An 18110-nucleotide genomic window follows, 5' to 3' on the forward strand; every position below is an offset into this window, starting at 1 on the left:
CCTAGAGCGAGAATGATGAGTAACTGGGTTTCGGCATCCAAGTAAAACCTACCCCAAACCCCAGACCAAACTGCCTCGGGCGCCTGCCAGCTGCCGCTGCCAGGATCATCAATACGCATTGTTCCCCTAGACGGGGCCCCTCCGCACTTTCAGCCACGAGTTCCGGGGGCGGGCTAGGTGTGGCTCACACCACGTGGACAGGTACAGCTTCGTGGGATCTGTTCCCCAAGCCGCTCTCCCCACAGCCTCCAGCGACAGGGTCATGGGGAGGAAGGTAGCTCTCGGGCTGGATCAGGGTGGAGAGCCTTCATCAGGTCCTGAAAGCTGGCTGACCTTGGCCTCGGGCTCCTCGGCTACTCAACAGGGTCATCACGTGGCCCTCGCGGTCTCATAGGGTTGGCATGAAGGATGCAGGAACTCCTGAGAAAAACATGGAGCCGGAGTGAAGTGCAGTGTCCCTGCTACTTCTCAGCGTGCTGGGAGGCCTCAGGCTTCGGGCAAAGGGTGGGGGCGGGGGTGTCCTGGTCGCACAGGCCTGGGTTCCCACGTCAGCCTCCTCTATCCAATGCACGTGACTTTCTAAGCTTCAGTTTCCTCATCTGTGAAATGGAGCCAGTGAAGCTGGAGGCTGGGCAGGCCTGGCTCTCAGCCCAGTGCCGGGGGCTGGGGGACTTGTGACCATGACACAGAGACCCTGCAAGGTGACTCTCTAGGTCAGGCCAAGCATCACGGACAGAACAGGAGCCACATCCTCTCTGGGAGGCCAACGTCAAGACACACCTCTTCCATGAAGCCCTCTTGAGTCCTTCCAGCGCTGGCCTGGGCCCCTCCTCTAGATAACTAGATCCCACGGCCTCTAGGCCATTCTCTTTAGCTCTTAAGCACTGCAGGGGATACTGTTATTGGGGTGGGAAGTGGACTGTCCAGCAGACTTGCCCCTCGCCCTATTTGAGAGGAAAACCCCTTTAATGGGATACTGGCAGGAAATAAGCCGCCCGCTATGAAAGGGGGCAGGTGCACCCTCACCTAGTTCCTGGGCATATTGACCAGGCTTGGCCAAAAGGACACTCCCAGCCAGGGCTCAGAATCTTAAGCAGTGACATCATTCAAAGGGAGAGTTGGACTCTGTCCCCATGGCTGCGTCTGTGAGCAGTAGCCCTGCAGGCCGGCCGTGGTGGGGCGGACCTTGCCCGAGCACCTGGGGCTGCGACTTGGCTCTGCGTTTCGCTCCTGGCCCCCTTTGGCGCCTGCCCACTTCCTGAGCTTTGTCCTCTCACCTTCCTGCCAATTCTGAGCTCCCTGGCAGCCAGAGTTGGGTCAGGTCTCTGTTGTTCGCTCAACACACATATTTGCCTTGCATGATACCAGCTGTTCCAGGCGAGCAAATACTCTTTCCCTCAAACGGATTACACCCCCCGGGGCCAGGAATGCTGCCCTCCACCCCGATGTATCGCCCACCGAATGCCTCCCCGGGGGCATGTACACCATGGTTAACTTAATGAACACTGCTGCGTGTTATGTATGAAAGTTGTTAAGAGGGTAAATCCTAAGAGTTCTCATCACAAGGAAAAATATTTTTTTCTATTTCTTTAATTTTATATGTGTATGAGATGGTGGATGTTCACGGAACTGACCTTGATAATCATTTCATGACATATGTAAGTCAAATCGTTATGCTGTACACCTTAAACGTATACAGTGCTGTATGTCAATGATATCTCAATTAACCTGGAAGAAAAAAAATTGTTTTTAATCTTGTTTCTTGGTTGAAATTTCCAAAGGTTTATATTTCCTCTCCCAGAAAAAAGCATGAGTTCCTTGAGGAATAAGACTTCGTATTTTTCACCTTTTTATCCCTCACAGCATCCAGTGCACAGTACAGGCGTACCTTGTTTTACTGCGCTTTGTTTTCATGTGCTTTTTTTTGGGCGGTACGCGGGCCTCTCACTGTTGTGGCCTCTCCCGTTGCGGAGCACAGGCTCCGGACGCGCAGGCTCAGCGGCCATGGCTCACGGGCCCAGCCGCTCCGCGGCATGTGGGATCTTCCCGGACCGGGGCACGAACCCGCGTCCCCTGCATCGGCAGGCGGACTCTCAACCACTGCGCCACCAGGGAAGCCCTCGGGTGCTTTTTAAAAAATAAATTGAATGTTTGTGGCAACCCTGTGTCAAACGAGACTATTGGTGCTGCCATTTTTCCAACAGTATTTGCTCAGTTCATGCCTCTGTGTCACATTTTGGTAATCTTTGCAATATTTCAAACTTTTTCATCACTATTATATTTGTTATGGTGATCTGTGATCAGTGGTCTTTGATGTTACTAGTCTAATTGGTTGGGGCACCGTGAACCATGCCCATATAAGATGGCAAACGTAATCTATAAACGTGTGTGTTCTGACTGCTCCACTCACTGGCTGTTCCCCAATCTCTCTCCGTCTTCTTGGTCCTACCTGTTCCCTGACACACAACAATATTGAAATTAGGCCAATTAGTAACCTTACAGTGGCCTCGAAGTGAAAGGGGGAGTCAAATAAAACACTAGAAAGGAAGCTTAGTGAGGAAGGCATGTCGAAAGCCGAGACAGGCCGGAAGCCAGGGGCCTTGTGCCACAGTTAGCCACGTTGCGGATACAAAGGAAAAAATCTTGAAGTGAAAGGGCTGCTCCCATGAACTCACGAATAATAAGGAAACCAAAGTGGGGAGGGGTGTGCCTGGAGGGCTGGACACCCTTCTGGAGCTGAGTTACTTAAGAAAGAAGATGGTTTTCTCCTCTCTTTGGATTTCCAGCCATTGGTTTGGGGCAAAAAGAAAACATCTGCACGTGGCAGATGAAGGAACTTGCTGGTTTTTGATTTCCCCAGCAGCACGTAGGTAAATAATTATTATCAGTTTGGCGCAGTTGGGTTCAAGAATGACTACGTGAGTCTTTCAGTACTGATGGTTCTAGGGAAGGGGCGGGAATCTGAGTCATTCCCATAAAGTCTTAGTACATGAAAAAGCCAGAGGCACCTCCCAGGAGCTGGGACAGGCGGCAGAACAGGGTAGAGCTGGGTTTGGCCTTGGATTTTACAGTCAGCATCTCTGGGCATTCGCTTTCCTTCCTGACATGTTTATACAACAGAGATGGTTGTTGCCTGGATTTAATACATGTTTTACAGTTGGTTATAATTTCTGACATTGGAAATGTCCCCACGTATCATGGAAGGGTCAAACTTCTTTGAAGAGCAGAGAAAAATTCCCCAGGATCTCCATGGCAATGGAAGTTGTCACTATGCCGGGCCAGAGCCAACATCACTTTGGATCTGGACCCTGGATAATGTTGCAGTGTCTGGGCTAATTGTCCGTTCATTCATTTATCAGTTTATTTGTTCTACTAATTTGCTCCTTATTTATGACCCTACTTGGTTTTGGTCATTCTCCTGCTCTGACGTCCAGGGCAGCCTAGATGAAAAGATGAATAGTCAAGACAAGAAATTCTCTGACACTTTTTCTTAATTTCCTGTGCCAGCTTGTCTTTCTCAGGCCAGGCTTTAAATATTGGTGAGCAAGGAATGCAAAAGACAAAGCCTATCTGAACCTCACTAGGGCATGTGGTAAAATTGTGTGCGGTCTCCTTGTGGACCAGACAGAGAGAGACCATGTCAGGAGCATGGGTGTTGCCACTTTCTAGCTGTATGTCCTTGGCGACTTACTTAGTATCTGTGACCCTCCTATCTCCTCAGCCTGCAGAGTAAGGATAAAACTAATATCTACTAGGTACCCAGAACCCTGCCAGGGCCTATGGTAAGCACACGACATGTATAATCTGATTTTTGTCTCACAACAACCATATGAAGTTAGGACAGCCAAGTCTTTCCTTTCATAGAAGAGGAAACTGGGAACTTAGAGAGGTTAGTACTTGTCCCTGGTCACAGGGCTGGTTGATGGTTTAAATGTCTGAAAACCAGTTTCACACATTTTGTTTTGTATTTTGGGTGTTCAAGGTGGAAGGGTAAATTTGGTCCCTATTAGTCCATCATGCCCTTCCAGTGTTTTGGGAAAGCTTATTCCTTAGATGGCCCCTCAGGAAGGGCTTGTAGGACAGTATTCCCCAAGTTATCATGTTCATAACATTTTTCTATGGTCTTTTTACATAGAGGCTTATTAGGTTGATGTAAAATCTGTGACATATTGTTTGAATGTGTTGGATATGTTATTCCATTGTCTTCTGGCATGAAGAATTGCTATCAAAAAGTCTGATGATGATGTGGTTATATTTCCCTTTTAAGTAACTTGGTCTTTTTGCCAGGATGCCTAAAATAATTTTTTCATAAAGTCCAATAATTTTACCGGACTAGATCTTGAAATTGGCCATATAGGTTACTTTCTCTAGGATTGTGATACGCTCTTGCACTATGTAGTCACAAATTCTTTTATTTCAGGAATGTTCTCTCAAATTATATATTTTAGTCTTTGTTCTTTTCCTTTGCTTTCATGGACTTTCTTGAAAAGTCCATTATTATACATATGTTGTATCTTCTTTGCTTTATCTTTTACATCTATCATTTTTCTTTCAGTCCTTATTATCTCTTTTAAAATAGTTTTAAAAATATGTCTTCCTTTCCATCTTGTCTTTATCTTAAGGCATTATTGTGTTTGTTCTTTCTTGTGTTCCTTCTACTTTAGTCTTCATTTTTGAAAGATTTTTTTCTTTTTTCTAGTTATGTCCCAAGTTCTGTCACTTCTCTTTTCAAAGCTTCCTATTCTCTAGTCACCTCATTTGTAAGATTTTCTAATTTTAATTTATACTTTTCTTTAATAATTTTTATCATTTTCATAATACATTTTAGCTTGCTTTTTAATATTGGATTATAACTTCTATCTCTTGTATACATGTCTTTCTGGTGTGTTTTATTGTCTGGGGGGGATATTTATTCTCTGGTTCTTCTATATTATTATATATACATATAATACTCCCCATTCTCCTGTTTCCTCAGAATTATCTTCTTATGGGATTTGATTGTTTTTTTTTTTCTGTTGCTCACTTTTTATCTGCAATGCATTTTTCTTGCTTTTAGCATGTAAATGTGTGTCAGAATAGCTTTTTTGGCTTCATCCCTGTAGAGTTCCCTGGTTTTTTTTTTTTAGAACAAAAAACATTTTACTGAAACATAAGATTTACAGAAGTTTCCAGACAAGCCATACAAAATGATCATAAGCTTTTACTTGAAGGGAGGATTCTACACTTGACAGCAAAGTCACAATGTTATTAGTGAGGGCTGTGATGTTTGTTTAATGTTCCCGTGTTGGTTCAAACAATGAAGCTTGTCCATCTACAGCATCTGAATAGCTAGCATATTCTAAAGAGCTGGTTAGCTGCTTTTAACCAGTACAATTAGATCATCATAAACAGAGGGAAAGGAGCCCATAAAATAAACATAAAACTACCTCCCCCCCAAAAAAAAATAATAAAGAAAAACACCCACATCCTTGCAGCTAACCCTGACAACTCTCTTCATTCACAGTGCTTTATACTTAACCCTTGTTGGGGGAAACAAATAAAAGCAGAGAGGGGCCACTGTTTCTAGATGTTTCGCAGCAATCCAGATGATACTTCTAGCCTCTGCTCGTGTTTTACAGCAGTGGATCAGGACCAGACCTAGATTTGCTAATGTAATAAATGCTAATGGCTTTTATTCTGCCGTGTTTCTAAGACTATGTCCATTAATTGGAAACAAAAAAGGAAGAAGTCTTGGCAGAACAGGAGAAGTGATGCACACCTGATGATCAGATGGACTTAAACGTTATTCCTGGCATATAGCCTAGTCCATGCTCTAGCTGTTTCTATGGCTTGGGCTTTGTTGCTCTTCCACTGCTCCAACACATCATTTGCTAATGGATCAGCTGGATTGGAAGCACTTAACAAAGGCTTGATCGATAGCAGAACTGTGCGGATCTGCAGTGCTGGGGACCACTCAACATATCTAAACATATTCTTCCCAACTTGTCTACGTTAGGATGACAAATTCTGGTCATGAAACATACTTCAGGGGCTGCCACTGGGTATTCACCTGGAAGGAAGAGTTCAAGTTTAAAAGTCCCCACCTCAGGCTTCCCTGGTGGCACAGTGGTTGAGAATCCGCCTGCCAATGCAGGGGACACGGGTTCGAGCCCTGGTCTGGGAGGATCCCACATGCCGCGGAGCAACTGGGCCCGTGAGCCACAACTACTGAGCCTGCACTTCTGGAGCCTGTGCTCCGCAACAAGAGAGGCCGCGATAGTGAGAGGCCTGCGCACCGCGATGAAGAGTGGCCCCCGCTCGCCTCAACTGGAGAAAGCCCTCGCACGGAAATGAAGACCCAACACAGCCATAAATAAATAAATTAATTAATTAAAAAAAAAAGTCCCCACCTCAAAGGGGGAACCCTGGGGTCCAGCAAGGACCACATGAAAATAATGCGTGTTGCTCTCATCTGGTTCTGCTTTGATGCTGGGAGCTGGTCCAACCAGCAAATGCTGGGTTTCCTTGATAATCCCATGGGGCAGCCCGGCCATCTTGTCAGATCCCAAGATGGGCCTCTGGTCTCTTCTCCCTATAGCTTCCTCTTATGTTGTTTTCACAAAATGATTAAAAGCATGGCCTCACACTCTTGGAGATCTGACTACTCTCTTCCCCTCTTCTGCATTTTGTTTTTAATTTTTAAAATAAAAAAAATTTTATTTATTTATTTTTGGTTGTGTTGGGTCTTCATTGCTGTGCGCAGGCCTTCTCTAGTTGCAGCGAGCGGGGTTTACTCTTGGTTGTGGTGCTCAGGCTTCTCATTGCGGTGGCTTCTCTTGTTGCGGAGCACGGGCTCTAGGTGTGCGGGCTTCAGTAGTTGTGGCACACAGGCTCAGTAGTTGTGGCTCGTGGGCTTTAGAGTGCAGGCTCAGTAGCTGTGGCGCACGGGCTTAGTGGCTCTGCTGCATGTGAGATCTTCCTGGACCAGGTCTCGAACCCCTATCCCTTGCATTGGCAGGCAGATTCTTAACCACTGTGCCACCAGGGAAACCCCCCCTCTGCTTTTATCTGGACCTTTCTTTCCTTTGCTTCTACTCTCCTTATCCTGCTCAATTTGGATTCTGCTTCTATCTGTTTCTTCTCAGTCTGGATCTCTGCTTTGGAAAAGAGCTTTGATTTGTTTGTTTGTTTTAAAGATCTTTTTTTGATGTGGACCATTTTTAAAGTCTTGATTGAATTTGTTACAATATTGCTTCTGGTTTATGACTTTTGGTTTTTTGGACCCGAGGCATGTGGGATCTTAGCTCCCCGACCAGGGATTGAACCCACATCCCCTCCATTGGAAGGCGAAGTCTTAACCACCGGACTGCCAGGGAAGTCCCTGATTTGTTACATTTCGTGAGTTCAAGGGCCCATAGTGCTCCAGTGCTATCAGCTCTGTCATATGGACCCATTGCACTTGCCTCTTGGTTGGATCCTTCAAAACCTAGTTCTCAGAATGGCCCACAGCACTTTCCAGTTAGTTCATCCTAGTGACTTGGGGCTTCTTCTGTCTTAGGAGCCCAGATGTCGCCCTATGCACCATGCAGTCCTTGTAGCTTAGCTACCAGTGGGTTGTTCCCACCTCCTCGTATCAGGAGAATACTGGGGAGATCTTACCACCTAGTTTTGTTGCAGATGTTGTCCGTGGGTCTTCAGTTTTGCTATCTTCGTTGCTCTGTGAGACAATTTGGGAAGATTTAAAAATACCACCACCGTCTTCTAAGAATTCCGGTGCGTGTTGACTATTTTTTTGGTTTGCACAGTTCAGCTCTTAATCTTTTCTGTTGATCCCAAATAAGAACCAAGACTGATACAAAAGTATTACCATACGGGAGATGCAAAAGAAGTGGGGACATCGCTTCCAAATAAAATGGTCACAGGCTGTGATTTCAGTTTCCATTAAAGAGAGCAGAACATTTCGACCATAAGAAGTGATGACCTGCCCCCTCCACTCTGGTCAGCCCCTTGGGCGCAGCATTGCATTCTGCTCTGTGCACCAGAGTTTTAACAGACACTCATCTGGAAAGTGTGTTTAGGAAGGAGAGGCAGTTTGAAAGTAGGCTACAAAAGTAATTGTTGAGGGAACGACCATAACTGGTATAATTTTCCGACTGCTGCTCTATGCCAGGCACAGTCAACAAACATTACTGATATAATCTTTACGGCAACTATATAAGTGCTATTCCTGTCATTTCCACTTGATAGATGAGGCTTCAAGACATGAAGAAACTTGTCCAAAGTAACAGAGAAAGCAGCAAAGCACAAATCTATTTGTTTCCAAACCTGTACTTTTAGACATTTCAGTAAGGAAAAAATTAAGATTTTTGAAAACAATTTGGCACCATATGACTCTAAGAATGTTCCAGAAGGAAGGACAGGACTAACGTGAATTGATGACTTTTTACATGCCAGTCACCGTGTAAAAGCTGTCTAACTTCATCCTCAAAATCAAAAACAAACAAACAAACAAACAAACAAACAATAAGAAGCACGTTTCAGTACCCTAAAGGATCGGTCAGGACCCCGTCAGGAGATAGAAACCATATTTATACAACGAGAAATTCATTTAAAAAGTGTTAACCAGGGGAACTTCCCTGGTGCTGCAGTGGTTAAGAATCCAGTGCAACCAAAAAAAAGGGTTAACCAGGTATAAAGTTGTTAATTAGGTAACTGAAAAAGTAAGAAGGAAACTAAGTTATTGCCAAGGTAGTAACTGCTGGAAGCAGCTAGTACCCTGGGGCTGGCGAAGGGATGGAAGAGATTAGAATTATTAAAACTTAATAATTTTACCTAATTAATTAAATTGTAATTGGAGGAGAGGGCCTGTGGAGCTGACGCTCAGATCTCTGGAGTGTAGGAGATGCTGCTGGCCTGGGGCTGAGTCTCTGAGAGGCGGCACCAAGGGGCTAGGTTCTACGAAGCCTGGGAAACTGCAGACTGGATCCCGCGGCTGCTGTGGGAAGGAACTCCTGCCCTGGGGTGAAGCAATGTGGCTGGAGTGATGGAAAGCAGACAGGGAAGGAGCAAGTCCTGTCCGCCTCCGCCGGCCCTGCATCCTCCCTCCAGCGCCCCTTGTGGGCTGAGCCTAAAATAGCGCCCGCTGGCGATGCAGAAATGTGGTTTCAGCATCACAGCCTCAGCATCACAAGGCACAGGAGAGAAGGGTGGCAGCAAACGGAGGCTCAGAAACGTGCTTCAGGGCTCAGGGCTGGTGAACCGCTCCCACTCCACTCTATTACCCAGCCTTCTGCACCGCTGGCTGCTTTATGGCCACTTTGTTCATTTCCTACAGCCCAGGGGCCGACCTAGCCTCTTCTGGTACTTCTCCGCCCTTGGCCAGAGCCCTGGCCTCCATGGGAAGCACAGCCTGACATGCGGCCTTGGAGCTCGGGTCCCAGGAGCCCTGGAGCGCGCTCTGTGCTCCCCCCCATGCCCCAGATCTCTGGTGACACATTCCCTGACTTGGCCTGAGCCCCTCTCCTGGCAGGCCCAACTTCTCAGTGGTAACTCGGTCCCTTCGTTCCCAGCTCAGCCCGGTCTGTCACCTGCCTCTCAGAAGCCTCAGGCACCATGTCCGGGCCAAGCCCCCGAGGCAGGTCCCCAGAAAAGCGGTCTGCAGGGGGCTTCACACATGCTGGCCCATGTTCTGAGGGGCAGGACATTGGTCCCAAGAACAAGGAGACTTACTCTGGGGTGGTGGGCTTGTGGGGGAGGAGGTGCCCTGTGCCACGCACCCATCCCACGCAGGCACCCCGCAAAATATGTACTGGGGGCAGACTATGTGGCAGGCGCGGTGCTTTGCTCTGAAAATACAGTGGTTACGAAGGTTCCATCATCCACCATGATGGGACTCGTGGCCGAGTGCAGGATCCAGACCATTGCCAAGTCGGGAGAGGAGACAGGCGTGAATTTCATTCTCTCAATTCGTTAGTTTTCTTTAATTCCTTTAATTCCTATTCGTTTCTATTTTGAAACTGCATTTCATTGGGAGAGTACATCCTTGGTGGACCGCCGTTAGTTCAGGGTTCCCTTTCTTTTTCTAGGGTTGCCTCTGGGTGCTGAAAGGCTTGTATAGCTCCGTGGACAACTTATACTGCAGGGTCCCTGAGTGCAGCCCACTGTCCGGCAGGTCCAGCCGCTGTCCTGGGGGTCGCTCAGAGCCCCTTCCTTGGGCTTGTGCTTTTTCAAGTTCTGGCCCCAAAGCAGGGCATCAGGCCCTCTCCCTGAGACCTCCCCTTCACTGGGCCTTGATGAATTTCCCATAAGTACGATCGTCCCCACAAGCAAATGAATCTCTAACTGCAAATTATATCAGAGCCATGAAGGAGAGGAGAGGGCACTCTGAGTGGAGAGAGAGCTTGTTTCAGTTGTGGAGGAGCCAGAAAGTTCTCCCTGAGGGGGTGACATTTGAGCTGAGAAGTCCAGGAAAGATCTAGAAGGATCTAGTGAGCAGAGGACACAAGAGCCCGTGTGAAGGCTCTGAGGGGGGAACAGGTGCCCTGGTCCGAAGGGCCCGTGGAAGCTGGTGTGAAGGGCGTGGGCCCAGCCGTCCTCTGAGGGAATTTGCTGGGGTCCATCTAATCAGCGTCTCTCCAGCCGTCTCTGTCCTCCTGGGAGCAGGTGTGTGCTCTGCGGCCACCCTGCGGCTGCCCCGTCACAGGACTGCAGGGAACTGAGAGAGCAGCTCACAGTTTACACGGAGCTTCACCCCATCTGCTTCCAGACTCTGAGGTGGGGTCTCCTCCCCCGTGAAACCCTTCCGGACCACCCCCAGGGAGACACTACCCCAGGTCCTCAACCCACACCTGCACGTCACCTGCGAGGTGGGCCCAGCTGGGCTTCTGCACCCCACCCCCTCTCACTCCAGGTCTTTCCCTCCCTGACCCCACCCTGAGGTTCCTCTTGTTTCTCTCCACTTTCACTGCACTTATGGTGATGAAACAAATAATGATGAAGGCTTTCACACTCAAGCTGAGAGGCTCCATCTGTAAGCCTTCCCAGGAACTTTTGCATTTTTATTTTATTTTTTTCTGTTTTTAAAAACATTTTTATTGGAGTAGAGTTGATTTACAGTGTTGTGTTAGTTTCAGGTGTACAGCAAAGTGAATCAGTTATACACATACCTATATCCACTCTTTCTCAGATTCTATTCCCATATGGGTCATTAGAGAGTGCTGAGTAGAGTTCCCTGTGCTATGCAGTAGGTCCTTGTTGTATATCTATTTTTTTATATAATGGTGTGTATATGTTAATCCCAAACTCCTAATCTATCCCACCCCCTTTTCCCCTTTGTTAACCATAAATCTGTTTTCTATATCTGTGACTCTATTTCTGTTTTGTAAATAAGTTCATTTGTATCATATTTTAGATTCTACACATAAGTGATATCATATGGTATTTGTCTTTCTCTTTCTGACTTACTTCACTTAGTATGATCATCTCTAGGTCCATCCATGTTGCTGCAATGGCATAATTTCATTCTTTTTTATGGCTGAGTAGTATTCCATTGTATATATGTACCACATCTTCTTTATCCATTCTTCTGTCAATGGACATTTAGGTAGCTTCCATGTCCTGGCTATTGTGATTACTGCTGTTATGAACACTGGGGTGCATGTAACTTTTTGAATCATGTTTTTCTCCAGATGCACGCTCACGAGTAGGATTGCAGGATCAGATGGTAGCTCTATTTTTAGTTTTTTAAGGAAACTCCATAGTGTTCTAAAGTAGGTATCTTATTTTATCCATTTTGCAGGTAAGAGAATTGGGATTCAGAGAGGTTAAGGAATCCATCCATCTCAACACAGTGAGGATGGTGTCAGACCCCAAACCCCTATCCCCACCGCCACACCCTGTGGCCTTGCTGTGTGTCCCATTGCCCCAGAGCCTCCAGGTCTGGGAAGGGTGTGGCAGCAGGGCCCTATGAATGGTTTTCAATCTATGAATTTTCATTCTATGAATGGTTTTCAGGGCCTGGGTTCAGTCCATCCTTGGCCCTTGACCTCCTGGACCAGGGGTCGGGAATTTCCACAGGAAGTGTCCAAGTATCAAGTGTGATGCACCCTGACAGCTCCCCAGGTGTTCAGTGACAGTCTGGTGGAACCAAGCAAAGGGAGAATAGGGCCTTAGCCAAGGCACCCGAACCACCGGGAAGTAGAACAGGCTCAAGTGTGTGGTATTCCTGATGTACGAACGGGCAGGGCTCGGGGAGCAGCTGAACAATCCAGGGGTGGTGGGGGGCTAGGCAGCAGCTGGGCAGAGTCTTCCTGACCCTCAAGAGAGAGATGGCAGCTCTCCCTCTTTCTCACCCACCTCTTACTTCTGACCCCACCATGGAGGGTAAAGCTAGGAGTGGCTAATCCCCGTCTCAGTTCCCAGCACTCCCACTGCAGACATGACTAAAGAACACTGGGCTGCAAACCCCAGGGCACAACCCCTCTCAGGTCTGGAGCCTTGGAGTTTCCAATCTTGTTACGTAGGGGAAACCTCCATTAAGACCATCAACAAGAGGGATGTGGCCAAGATGGCGGAGCAGAAAGATCCTGAGATCACCTCCTTCCACGGGCACATGACAATTACAACTATTTACAGAGGAATATCGATGAGAAAGTCCTGAAGACTAGCAGAAAAGATCTTCTACAACTAAAATCTATAAAGAAGAAACCATGATAAGATGGGTAGGAGGGGCAGAAACACAGCAAAGTCAAGACCCATATCCCCGGGGTGGGCGACCGGGAGAATAATTCCAATTCCAGAGGTTCTCCCCAAGGAGCAAGGGGTCTGAGTTCCACACTAGGTTCCCCAGCTTTGGGGTCCTGTACTGGGAAGATGAGACCCGAGAATGTTTGGCTCTGAAGGCCAGCGCTCAGAGGGCTACGGGAAACACAGTCTCCACTCCTAAAGGGCGCGCACAAAATCTCACGCTCCAGGACCCCGGGCAGGAGCAAGTAATTTGAAAGGAGCCTGGGTCAGACCCACCTGCTGGTCTTGGAGAAGCTCCCATCGGACAGCTCACTGCCACTGCCCAGCGTTATGAGAGAGTACCGTACTGCATACTGCCAGCCTGGGAAAAGATCAAAATTCCAAAATTCCAAGTGTGGTTTCTACTGAATGCGTATCACTGTTGTACTATTCTCAAGTCAAAAGACCGTAAGTTGAACCATGGTCAGTTGGGGACCAGCTGGAGTCTAACATTAGTGTAATTGCAATTTTCAAAGGAGAGAAAGAGAATGAAAGCTATATTTGAAGAAACAACGGCCAGAGATTTTTCAAGTTGGAGTATGATTATAAACTCACAAAACCAAGAATATCAATGAACCCCAGCACAAGAAACACGGATAAAACCACACCACGGCAGGTTATAATCAAATTGATCACCACCACTAATAAACAGAAAATGTAAAAAGCAGCCGGGGAAAGAAGTTATGCTACATATGAAAATGAATCAGACGTTGCAATAAATTTCTCTTCAGAAAAAAATGCAAAGGGTAGAGCAAAATATTTAAAATTTTGTGAAGAAACAGTAGCAACAACAACAATAATTTAGAAGTGGAAAAAGTCTTTTTAAATTAAGGTGAAATAGAGGATTTTTTCAGACATACAAAACCTACAAGATCTGCATTTCCAACCCCATGCAGACTCCCAAAACATAAAAGAAAATACAGAGAAAATAAAACTCTGGAGAAAAGAATTATGTAAAACGTGTGGTTCCAACTTCTTTTTTTTTAATTTAATTTTTATTTTATATTATAGTTGATTTACAGTGTTGTGTTAGTTTCAGGTGTACAGCAAAGTGGTTCAGTTATACATATATCCATTCTTTTTCAGATTCTTTTCCCATATAGGTTCTTACAGAATATTGAGTAGAGTTCCCTGTGCTATATGTGGTTCCAACTTCTTGATTTTTAGAAATGAAATAAAGATCCTGTAAGATTCTGTGAGCCCCTCTAGGACTTTCAGGTCCAGGCTTGGGGTCACTGCACGTTACCACCTGAGACATTTGGGATGAAGGGGGGAGATTCTGGGGGGACCAGGCAGGAGAACGGGTGAGGGATCCAGGTGGGGGGCATGCTGGGGCCTTCGCAGTTTCTTAGGGAGGTATTACTGGCCCTAATTTGGAGTCAGGTCTGCAGACCAGCCCTATTCGGGATTCTGTGTGAAAGGAGGGTTTTTGCTAATTTAAACCCCAGCTTCTTTCCAAGAGGGATGGGTGGGGTTTAAGGAAAATCTCTTGCTGGGCTGAGACCAGAGCAGGGGCTGGAAGGGGGCTGAGAGAGAAACTCAGGGGAGCTGACATTCCTCCTGTGACACAAAGAAAAACTAGGATTTCCAGGAGATGGGAGAGTCTGGGAGGAAAGGGGCTGGGATGAGAGGGGCCGGGTGGCCTGGGATGAAGGGGCAGGGGGCATACTCCATGTGGAGAAGGGGCTGGGAGGCTCTTTTTTTTTTTTTTTTTAAATATATTTATTTATTTTTGGCTGTGTTGGGTGTTCCTTGCTGCACTCAGGCTTTCCCTATTTGCGGTGAGCGGGGGCTGCTCTTCCTTGCTGTGCACGGGTTTCTCATTGCGGTGGCCTCTCTTGATGCAGAGTACGGGCTCTAGGCACGCAGGCTTCAGTAGTTGTGGCACGTGGGCTCAGTAGTTGTGGCTCACGGGCTCTAGCGCAGAGGCTCAGTAGTTGTGGCGCTCAGGCTTAGTTGCTCCGCAGCATGTGGGATCTTCCCGGACCAGGGCTCGAACCCGTCTCCCCTGCATTGGCAGGTGGACTCCTACCCACTGCACCACCAGGGAAGCCCTGGGAGGCTCTTAAGAACAGGATGAAGCCTGATGCTCTGTGTGTTCACCCCTCCTCTGTACTTACAGAATCTTTAGTACAAGGAGCCGAAAGGGAGGGAGGGAAAGAGAGAGAGAGAGCGCGAGAGAGAGAAAGAGAGAAGGAGGGAGGGAGGGAGCGGTCTCCCTTCTGGTTTGTGGTGGGCTGAGCCTGAGCTCGGGGTAATCCTTCAACAAATTCGCAGAAACCTTGGGGGACGCCTCGAAAGCCATAGAGCAGAGAACGGGGGTTATGAGGCTATTAGTCAAAGTGTCTTCAGTTGCTGCTCAGGAGAGAAGCGCCCATGTTTCTTTTCGACTAAAATGTGAGGGTTTTTTGTTTGTTTGTCCGCTTCTTTTGGTGATTCTGTACAGACACGACCCTGGCCCAATCGTTCAAGGGAAAGAAGGCAAAAGGTCCCGTTCGGGTCAGTGCAATGGGCTAAAGGCCCTGGGGCGCACTGTCGGGCACTGGGGCTGGGAATGTTGTGGCCTCGCCCTCCGCCTGGTCCTGAAGCATTGCCCAGGCCACATTTCTGGCCTCACCCTGGGCCTGAGCCTCTGCAGCTTTGATGACAGTGTCACCCCTGGGCAGCCCTCCTCGCAGGGACCATTCCGGGTCGGCAGAGCCCCCCTGGAGCCCCGCCCCTCCCCATGCCGCCGTCAGAGAACAGGCTGCCTGGAAAGGGTGTTTGTTCCTACCCAGAATAGTGTGTTCAAGGCTCATTTGCCCTCAACTCACCTGGCCATAGATTGACGGCTCCGATGCCTCGGGGCCTGGCTGGACAAAACTGGTCCCGGCCAGGCGGACCCGTCCGCTGGCTCGTCCCACCCCTCCCTCTGGGAGGTCTTTTTCTGGAGGGAAAAGACCTTTTCTGTCTCTCTGCAGCCTTTTCTTTGTCACTTCCTCTCTTTCTCACATTTTCTTTCTCTGCTCCCTGCCCCTCCCTCTGTCCACAAGGGCAATATTTCTTTGAGAAAACCAGCTACTTTATTCACAAATGAGAGGCTCAGAATTAGCCCTCAAACCCTATCTTTGGAAAAAATGATGGGGGGACCCAGCCAGCTGGGGAGGGACTCTGGGGAGGGGGAGGCGCTAAAAGTGGATTTGGAGGGGAAATGTTCATAAGAGTTTTCGGTTTCTGTCTTTGACCTTGCCCATACGCCTCCTGCAATAATAAGAATAAATACATAAATAATAATAATGGTTAATCTTAAGGTCACAATTTACTGTCTGTCAGGCGCTGTGCTAGCTATTTCACGTATAATATTGTGTCCAATCACCAGAACAGTCCTACAAAATTGGTGTCATTGCCCCTTTTAGTGGTTGAGGAAACAAGCTCAGAGAGGTCACTCAGGCTTACACGGCAGCACAGCACCCATCAGACCCCTGCACAGACGTGTCCTCTGCACCAGGATGGCTGTGTGTGCTGATTGTTTTTGCTTTAGGAGTTGAGGGACGTGGGGAAGGGTCCGATGCCCCCTTGTCATTTGCCACGGGAGGGCGACATGGGGGGCTGTGGATCCCTGCCTGTGGTTACTCAGCTGGTCAGCAGTGATGAAACTCAAGCATCTGACATCCGGGAGAAGTGGGCTCAGGACCATTCTTGTGGCTCTTTCCCTGGTGTGTCGCCCCGACAAGCCCCTGCCCCTCTCTGAGCCCCACTTTCCCCATCTGAAAGCGGGGACCCTAGAATCCACTTATGGGGCTCTGTAGAGCGGTCTGGCTGGGGACACTATGAAGAAGGGCTTTCTTTTTCAAACTTGAATTTCATCATATAATTGACTTCTGCCTGAGACTTTCCTAGCTGAGAGCCCATCCTGTGAATCTTGAGGAATTAAGCAAAATGATGCTTAAAAAAAAAAGCAGCTCTGTGGATGTGGCTGTAATGAAGCTGGGTTCACAGGGTGTGTCTCTCCCCAAGACAACCTACCCAACCCCATGACAGAGGGATTGTCTCTTGATTTACAAGTGTTTTCCTTCACCTTTTATTGTCTTGTAATATTTTTTTGAAGAAACAGAAGAGCTTGTACTATAATTTCCTACAAGCCGCTCCTTCCATTTCATCCCCGTGGTATTGTTTAACATCCTCCTCTGTCTCCTTTACTTGCTTTAAATTGGTAGAGCTAGCGGCTTGACTAGAATAGGCTTGGTTCGGAGTTTGGCCAAGCCTACTTCCTGGTTATTCGGAGGCACACGATACCTGGGTAGCTTTCTTTTTGTCATGTTGGCCACTCTTGGCGATCATTGCCTCGATCCATTAATTCATTAGCTTGCCCTTAGAGAGCCTGACTTAGCAGGTCTAGCCTAGGTCCCAGGAATTTACATTTGGTCCCCCCCAATGGATTCTGTTGCAGATGGTCCACGGACCACAGTTTGGGAAATAGCTCTAAAGAATACTGAGTAGTCGGGGAAGGACCCAAGGCAGTGCTTTTCAGGGGCGTGTGTTTAAATAAAGGATGGCTTCAGGCAATGGCGAAGAGCAAGGGGGCAGGGCGGTGGGTGGGTCTGTCCAAGCAGGGAGGACTGCTTTATCACTGACCTTGCTGGGGATTTCTGGCGTGTGGTGATAACACACAGGCCACCTGGTGTGTCTCTGCATCTGCCAAGGGACTCTCGCAGGGAGATGGACAGTAGAACGGGGGGGGGGGGGCAGTTGGTAGAGGAAACAAATGCCAGGCTGACTTATCTTTCATAACCAGGTAACTGGGAGCCACGTCTGGTTCTTGAGCAATAGGAGAGGGTGTGGCGATGTCACAGTTTTCTCCTGGGTCTCTCCTTCCGCCTCCTGTTTTCGTGGACCAAGAGAACAGAAGTGGTCCAGGTTTCCTTGTTCCAAAGGGGCTTTCTAGAACCTTGCCTTGGACTCTAAAACCACTTACACTTTGTTCCTCATCTCTTTGGTCTTTAAAAAAAAATCCTTCTGCTGCTTTCCTGGCATAGCCAAGTTGGGGCTGTTAATTAACTTGAGAATCCTTGTAAAAAAAAGATTAAGAAACGGCAAAGCGAGCGGGTAGCTGCACTCCATTCCCAGAGGGAAAGAAAACATGTTTATGGAGAGGAGAGAGGACAAAGGATGGGGCTGCCTCTCTGTTCCACTTGGCTTTTATTAGGGGAGCATGAGGGACAGGGGTGGGGTCACCTGGTCAGGGGGCTCGGCCTACATCTTTCTGGCTGAAGGGGCTGCTGGACTGGCCAGGCGACAGCCCCGTGCCATGTAGTCGCAGCTCTGCCGTCACTACCTCTATGAGCCCGTGTTGCCATCTATAAAAGGGA

The 18110-nt window shown here is 47.8% G+C and overlaps 1 pseudogene across 1 annotated transcript; it reads right to left on the bottom strand.

Moving 5' to 3' along the window:
• Positions 1-5775: 5775 nt before the first annotated feature.
• LOC309962985 (ubiquitin-conjugating enzyme E2 N-like) lies at positions 5776-6533 on the bottom strand (annotated as a pseudogene). Its single transcript has 2 exons — positions 6390-6533; positions 5776-6083 (listed from the first exon to the last, which is right to left on the bottom strand). The product of its transcript is annotated as a ubiquitin-conjugating enzyme E2 N-like (transcript).
• Positions 6534-18110: the final 11577 nt, after the last annotated feature.

This window comes from Leucopleurus acutus (assembly GCF_964270905.1).
Source record: "Leucopleurus acutus genome assembly, chromosome: 6".
NCBI classification, from domain to species: domain Eukaryota; kingdom Metazoa; phylum Chordata; class Mammalia; order Artiodactyla; family Delphinidae; genus Leucopleurus; species Leucopleurus acutus.